Source organism: Eurosta solidaginis, unplaced genomic scaffold, assembly GCF_040869045.1.
Source record: "Eurosta solidaginis isolate ZX-2024a unplaced genomic scaffold, ASM4086904v1 ctg00001029.1, whole genome shotgun sequence".
Classification (NCBI taxonomy): Eukaryota; Metazoa; Arthropoda; class Insecta; order Diptera; family Tephritidae; genus Eurosta; species Eurosta solidaginis.
In genome coordinates, this window is record NW_027136882.1 from 1855267 (window position 1) to 1863710 (window position 8444).

An 8444-nucleotide genomic window follows, 5' to 3' on the forward strand; every position below is an offset into this window, starting at 1 on the left:
CTAAATGGGATAAGTGTCCATATCTATTGAACCAAGCAAGATAGAATCGAATTTATTTTTGCAGATGGTAGGCTTTTATGTGTATATTAATCCACAAGCTGACCCAAGGTTCTATCGTTAACGGCTCAATTTCTACGTCAAAGTGGGTGGGGTTAACCGACTAAAAGGGATAAGTGTCCATATGTATTGAACCAAGCAAGATAGAATCGAATTTATTTTTTGCAGATGGTAGGTTTTTATGTGTGTATTATTCCACAAGCTGACCCAAGGTTCTATCGCCAACGGTTCAATTTCTACGTCACACTGGGTGGGGTTAACCGACTAAAAGGTATAAGTGTCCACATCTATTGAACCAAGCAAGATAGAATCGATTTTATTTTTTCAGATGGTAGGTTTTTATGTGTATATTAATCCACAAGCTGATACAAGGTTCTATCGTTAACGGTTCAATTTCTATGTCAAAGTGGATGGGGTTAACCGACTAAAAGAGATAAGTGTACATATCTATTGAACCAAGCTAGATAGAATCGATTTTGTTTTTGCAGATGGTAGGCTTTTATGTGTATATTAATCCACAAGCTGACACAAGGTTCTATCGTTAACAGTTCAATTTCTGCGTCAAAGTGGGTGGGGTTAACCGACTAAAAGGGATAAGTGTCCATATCTATTGAACCAAGCAAGATAGAATCGAATTTATTTTTGCAGATGGTAGGTTTTTATGTGTGTATTATTCCACAAGCTCACCCAAGGTTCTATCGCCAACAGTTCAATTTCTACGTCACACTGGGTGGGGTTAACCGACTAAAAGGGATAAGTGTCCACATCTATTGAACCAAGCAAGATAGAATCGATTTTATTTTTGCAGATGGTAGGCTTTTATGTGTATATTAATCCACAAGCTGACACAAGGTTCTATCGTTAACGGTTCAATTTCTATGTCAAAGTGGATGGGGTTAACCGAATAAAAGGGATAAGTGTACATATCTATTGAACCCAGCAAGCTAAAATCGATTTTGTTTTTGCAGGTGATAGTTTTTTATGTGTGTATTAATCCACAAGCTGATCCAAGGTTCTATCGTTAACGGTTCAATTTCTACGTCAAAGTGGGTGGGGTTAACCGACTAAAAGGGATAAGTGTCCATATCTATTGAACCAAGCAAGATAGAATCGAATTTATTTTTGCAGATGGTAGGTTTTTATGTGTGTATTATTCCACAAGCTGACCCAAGGTTCTATCGCCAACGGTTCAATTTCTACGTCACACTGGGTGGGGTTAACCGACTAAAAGGGATAAGTGTCCACATCTATTGAACCAAGCAAGATAGAATCGATTTTATTTTTGCAGATGGTAGGTTTTTATGTGTATATTAATCCACAAGCTGATACAAGGTTCTATCGTTAACGGTTCAATTTCTATGTCAAAGTGGATGGGGTTAACCGACTAAAAGGGATAAGTGTACATATGTATTGTGGGTGGGGTTAACCGACTAAAAGGGATAAGTGTCCATATCTATTGAACCAAGGAAGATAGAATCGATTTTATTTTTGCAGATGATAGGTTTTTACGTGTATATTAATCCACAAGTTGACACAAGGTTCTATCTTTAACGGTTCAATTTCTACGCCAAAGTGGATGGGGTTAACCGACTAAAAGGGATAAGTGTCCATATCTATTGAACCAAGCAAGATAGAATCGATTTTATTTTTGCAGATGGTAGGCTTTTATGTGTATATTAATCCAAAAGCTGATCCAAGGCTCTATCTTAAGTGGTTCAATTTCTAGGTCATAGTGGGTGGGGTTAACCGACTAAAAGGGGTAAGTATACATATCTATTGAACCAAGCTAGATAGAATCGATTTTGTTTTTGCAGATGGTAGGCTTTTATGTGTATATTAATCCACAAGCTGATACAAGGTTCTATCGTTAACAATTCAATTTCTACGTCAAAGTGGGTGGGGTTAACCGACTAAAAGGGATAAGTGTCCATATCTATTGAACCAAGCTAGATAGAATCGATTTTGTTTTTGCAGATGGTAGGTTTTTATGTGTATATTAATCCACAAGCTGACTCAAGGTTCTATCTTTAACGGTTCAATTTCTACGTCATACTGGGTGGGGTTAACCGACTAAAAGGGATAAGTGTCCATATCTATTGAACCAAGCTAGATAGAATCGATTTTGTTTTTGCAGATGGTAGGCTTTTATGGATATATTAATCCACAAGCTGATACAAGGTTCTATCGTTAACAGTTCAATTTCTACGTCAAAGTGGGTGGGGTTAACCGACTAAAAGGGATAAGTGTCCATATCTATTGAACCAAGCTAGATAGAATCGATTTTGTTTTTGCAGATGGTAGGTATTTATGTGTATATTAATCCACAAGCTGATACAAGGTTCTATCGTTAGCGGTTCAATTTCTACGTCAAAGGGGGTGGGGTTAACCGACTAAAAGGGATAAGTGTCCGTATCTATTGAACCAAGCTAGATAGAATCGATTTTGTTTTTGCAGATGGGAGGCTTTTATGTGTACATTAATCCACAAGCTGATCCAAGGCTCTATCTTAAGTGGATCAATTTCTAGGTCATAGTGGGTGGGGTTAACCGACTAAAAGGGGTAAGTATACATATCTATTGAACCAAGCTAGATAGAATCGATTTTGTTTTTGCAGATGGTAGCCTTTTGTGTGTATATTAATCCACAAGCTGATCCAAGGCTCTATCTTAAGTGGTTCAATTTCTAGGTCATAGTGGGTGGGGTTAACCGACTAAAAGGGGTAAGTATACATATCTATTGAACCAAGCTAGATAGAATCGATTTTGTTTTTGCAGATGGTAGGCTTTTATGTGTATATTAATCCACAAGCTGATCCAAGGCTCTATCTTAAGTGGTTCAATTTCTACGTCATAGTGGGTGGGGTTAACCGACTAAAAGGGATAAGTGTCCATATCTATTGAAACAAGCAAGATAGAATCGAATTTATTTTTGCAGATGGTAGGTTTTTATGTGTGTATTGTTCCGCAAGCTGATCCAAGCTTCTATCGCCAACGGTTCAATTTATACGTCATACTGGGTGGGGTTAACCGACTAAAAGGGGTAAGTATACATATCTATTGAACCAAGCTAGATAGAATCGATTTTGTTTTTGCAGATGGTAGGCTTTTATGTGTATATTAATCCATAAGCTGATCCAAGGCTCTATCTTAAGTGGTTCAATTTCTAGGTCATAGTGGGTGGGGTTAACCGACTAAAAGGGGTAAGTATACATATCTATTGAACCAAGCTAGATAGAATCGATTTTGTTTTTGCAGATGGTAGGCTTTTATGTGTATATTAATCCACAAGCTGATCCAAGGCTCTATCTTAAGTGGTTCAATTTCTACGTCATAGTGGGTGGGGGTAACCGACTAAAAGGGATAAGTATACATATCTATTGAACCAAGCAAGATAGAATCGAATTTATTTTCGCAGATGGTAGGTTTTTATGTGCGTATTGTTCCGCAAGCTGATCCAAGGTTCTATCGCCAACGGTTCAATTTATACGTCATACTGGGTGGGGTTAACCGACTAAAAGGGATAAGTGTCCATATCTATTGAACCAAGCAAGATAGAATCGAATTTATTTTTGCAGATGGTAGGTTTTTATGTGTGTATTGTTCCGCAAGCTGATCCAAGGTTCTATCGCCAACGGTTCAATTTATACGTCATACTGGGTGGGGTTAACCGACTAAAAGGGATAAGTATCCATATCTATTGAACCAAGCAAGATAGAATCGATTTTGTTTTTGCAGATGATAGTTTTTTATGTGCATATTAATCCACAAGCTGATCCAAGGTTCTATCTTTAACGGTTCAATTTCTACGTCAAAGTGGGTGGAGTTAACCGACTAAAAGGGATAAGTGTCCATATCTATTGAACCAAGCAAGATAGAATCGATTTTATTTTTGCAGATGGTAGGATTTTATGTGTATATTAATCCACAAGCTGATACAAGGCTCTATCTTTAACGGTTCAATTTCTACGACAAAGTGGATAGGCTTAACAGACTAAAAGGGATAAGTGTCCATATCTATTGTGGGTGGGGTTAACCGACTAAAAGGGACAAGTGTCCATAGCTATTGAACCAAGCAAGATAGAATCGATTTTATTTTTGCAGATGGTAGGTTTTTATGTGTATATTAATCCACAAGCTGATACAAGGTTCTATCTTTAACGGTTCAATTGCTACGTCAAAGTGGATGGGGTTAACCGACTAAAAGGGTAAGTGTCCATATCTATTGTGGGTGGGGTTAACCGACTAAAAGAGATAAGTGTCTATATCTATTGAACCAAGCAATATAGAATCGATTTTGTTTTTGCAGATGATAGTTTTTTATGTGTATATTAATCCACAAGCTGATCCAAGGTTCTATCTTTAACGGTTCAATTTCTACGTCAAAGTGGGTTGAGTTAACCGACTAAAAGGGATAAGTGTCCATATCTATTGAACCAAGCAAGATAGAATCGATTTTATTTTTGCAGATGGTAGGATTTTATGTGTATATTAATCCACAAGCTGATACAAGGCTCTATCTTTAACGGTTCAATTTCTACGACAAAGTGGATGGGGTTAACAGACTAAAAGGGATAAGTGTCCATATCTATTGTGGGTGGGGTTAACCGACTAAAAGGGATAAGTGTCCATAGCTATTGAACCAAGCAAGATAGAATCGATTTTGTTTTTGCAGATGATAGGTTTTTATGTGTGTATTAATCCACAAGCTGATTCAAGGTTGTATCGTTAACGGTTCCGTTTCTACGTTAAAGTGAGTGGGGTTAGCCGACTAAAAGGGATAAGTATCCATATCTATTGAACCAATCAAGATAGAATCGATTTTGTTTTTGAAGATGATAGGTTTTTATGTGTATATATCCACAAGCTGATACAAGGTTCTACCGTTAACGGTTCAATGTCTACGTCAAAGTAGGTGGGGTTAACCGACTAAAAGGGGTAAGTGTCCATATCTACTGTGGGTGGGGTTAACCGACTATAAGGGATAAGTGTCCATATCTATTGACCCGAGCTAGCTAGAATCGATTTTGTTTTTGCAGATGATAGGTTTTTATGTGTGTATTAATCCACAAGCTGATCCAAGGTTCTATCGTTAACGGTTCAATTTCTACGTTAAAGTGGGTGGGGTTAACCGACTAAAAGGGATAAGTGTCCGTACCTATTGAACCAAGCTAGATAGAATCGATTTTGTTTTTGCAGATGGTAGGTTTTTATGTTTTTATTAATCCACAAACTGATCCAAGGTTATATCGGTAACGGTTCAATATCTACGTCATACTGGGTGGGGTTAACCGACTAAAAGGGATAAGTGTCCATATCTATTGAACCAAGCAAGATAGAATCGATTTTGTTTTTGCAGATGGTAGGCTTTTACGTGTATATTAATCCACAAGCTGATCCAAGGTTCTATCGCCAACGGTTCAATTTCTACGTCACACTGGGTGGGGTTAACCGACTAAAAGGGATAAGTGTTCACATCTATTGAACCAAGCAAGATAGAATCGATTTTATTTTTGCAGATGGTAGGTTTTTATGTGTATATTAATCCACAAGCTGATACAAGGTTCTATCGTTAACGGTTCAATTTCTATGTCAAAGTGGATGGGGTTAACCGACTAAAAGGGATAAGTGTACATATCTATTGTGGGTGGGGTTAACCGACTAAAAGGGATAAGTGTCCATATCTATTGTGGGTGGGGTTAACCGACTAAAAGGGATAAGTGTCCATATCTATTGAGCCAAGCAAGATATAATCGATTTTGTTTTTGCAGATGATAGGTTTTTATGTGTATATTAATCCACAAGCTGATCCAAGGTTATATCGCTAACGGTTCAATATCTACGTCATACTGGGTGGGGTTAACCGACTAAAAGGGATAAGTGTCCATATCTATTGAACCAAGCTAGATAGAATGGATTTTGTTTTTGCAGATGGTAGGTTTTTATGTGTGTATTAATCCACAAGCTGATCCAAGGTTATATCGCTAACGGTTCAATATCTACGTCATACTGGGTGGGGTTAACCGACTAAAAGGGATAAGTGTCCATATCTATTGAACCAAGCTAGATAGAATCGGTTTTGCTTTTGCAGATGGTAGGCTTTTATGTGGATATTAATCCACAAGCTGATCCAAGGTTCTATCGTTAACGGTTCAATTTCTACGTCAAAGTGGGTGGGGTTAACCGACTAAAAGGGATAAGTGTCCATATCTATTGAACCAAGCAAGATAGAATCGAATTTATTTTTCCAGATGGTAGGTTTTTATGTGTGTATTATTCCACAAGCTGATCCAAGGTTCTATCGCCAACGGTTCAATTTCTACGTCACACTGGGTGGGGTTAACCGACTAAAAGGGATAAGTGTTCACATCTATTGAACCAAGCAAGATAGAATCGATTTTATTTTTGCAGATGGTAGGTTTTTACGTGTATATTAATCCACAAGCTGATACAAGGTTCTATCGTTAACGGTTCAATTTCTATGTCAAAGTGGATGGGGTTAACCGACTAAAAGGGATAAGTGTACATATCTATTGTGGGTGGGGTTAACCGACTAAAAGGGATAAGTGTCCATATCTATTGAACCAAGCAAGATAGAATCGATTTTGTTTTTGCAGATGATAGGTTTTTATGTGTACATTAATCCGCAAGCTGATCCAGGTTCTATCGTTAACGGTTCAATTTCTACGTCATACTGGGTTGGGTTAACCGACTAAACGGGATAAGTGTCCATATCTATTGAACCAAGCAAGATAGAATCGATTTTGTTTTTGCAGATGGTAGGGTTTTATGTGTATATTAATCCACAAGCTGATACAAGGTTCTGTCGTTAACGGTTCAATTTCTACGTCAAAGTGGATGGGGTTAACCGACTAAAAGGGAAAAGTGTCCATATCTATTGAACAAAGCAAGATAGAATCGGTTTTTTTTTTGCAGATGATAGGTTTTTATTTGTGTATTAACCCACAAGCTTATCCTAGATTCTATCGTTAACGGTTCAATTTCTACGTCAAAGTGGGTGGGGTTAACCGACTAAAAGGGATAAGTATCCATATCTATTGAACCAAGCAAGGTAGAATCGATTTTGTTTTTGCAGATGATAGGTTTTTATGTGTATATTAATCCACAAGCTGATCCAAGGTTCTATCTTTAACTGTTCAATTTCTACGTCAAAGTGGGTGGAGTTAACCGACTAAAAGGGATAAGTCTCCATATCTATTGAACCAAGCAAGATAGAATCGATTTTATTTTTGCAGATGGTAGGATTTTATGTGTATATTAATCCACAAGCTGATACAAGGTTCTATCTTTAACGGTTCAATTTCTACGTCAAAGTGGGTGGGGTTAACCGACTAAAAGGGATAAGTATCCATATCTATTGAACCAAGCAAGATAGAATCGATTTTGTTTTTGCAGATGATAGGTTTTTATATTTGTATTAATCCACAAGATAATCCAAGATTCTATCTCTAACGGTTCAATTTCTACGTCAAAGTGGATGGGGTTAACCGATTAAAAGGGATAAGTGTCCATATCTATTGTGCGTGGGGTTAACCGACTAAAACGGATAAGTGTCCATATCTATTGAACCAAGCAAGATATAATCGATTTTATTTTTGCAGATGGTAGGTTTTTATGTGTATATTAATCCACAAGCTGATACAAGGTTCTATCTTTAACGGTTCAATTTCTACGTCAAAGTGGATGGGGTTAACCGACTAAAAGGGTAAGTGTCCATATCTATTGTGGGTGGGGTTAACCGACTAAAAGAGATAAGTGTCTATATCTATTGAACTAAGCAAGATAGAATCGATTTTGTTTTGCAGATGATAGGTTTTTATGTGTATATTAATCCACAAGCTGATTCAAGGTTGTATCGTTAACGGTTCCATTTCTACGTTAAAGTGGGTGGGGTTAACCGACTAAAAGGGATAAGTATCCATATCTATTGAACCAAGAAAGATAGAATCGATTTTGTTTTTGAAGATGATAGGTTTTTATGTGTATATATCCACAAGCTGATCTAAGGTTCTACCGTTAACGGTTCAATTTCTACGTCAAAGTAGGTGGGGTTAACCGACTAAAAGGGGTAAGTGTCCATATCTACTGTGGGTGGGGTTAACCGACTAAAAGGAATAAGTGTCCATATCTATTGAACCAAGCTAGCTAGAATCGATTTGTTTTTGCAGATGATAGATTTGTATGTGTGTATTAATCCACAAGCTGATCCAAGGTTCTATCGCTAACGGTTCAATTTCTACGTTAAAGTGGGTGGGGTTAACCGACTAAAAGGGATAAGTGGCCATATCTATTGAACCAAGCTAGATAGAATCGATTTTGTTTTCGCAGATGGTAGGTTTTTATGTGTATATTAATCCACAAGCTGATCCA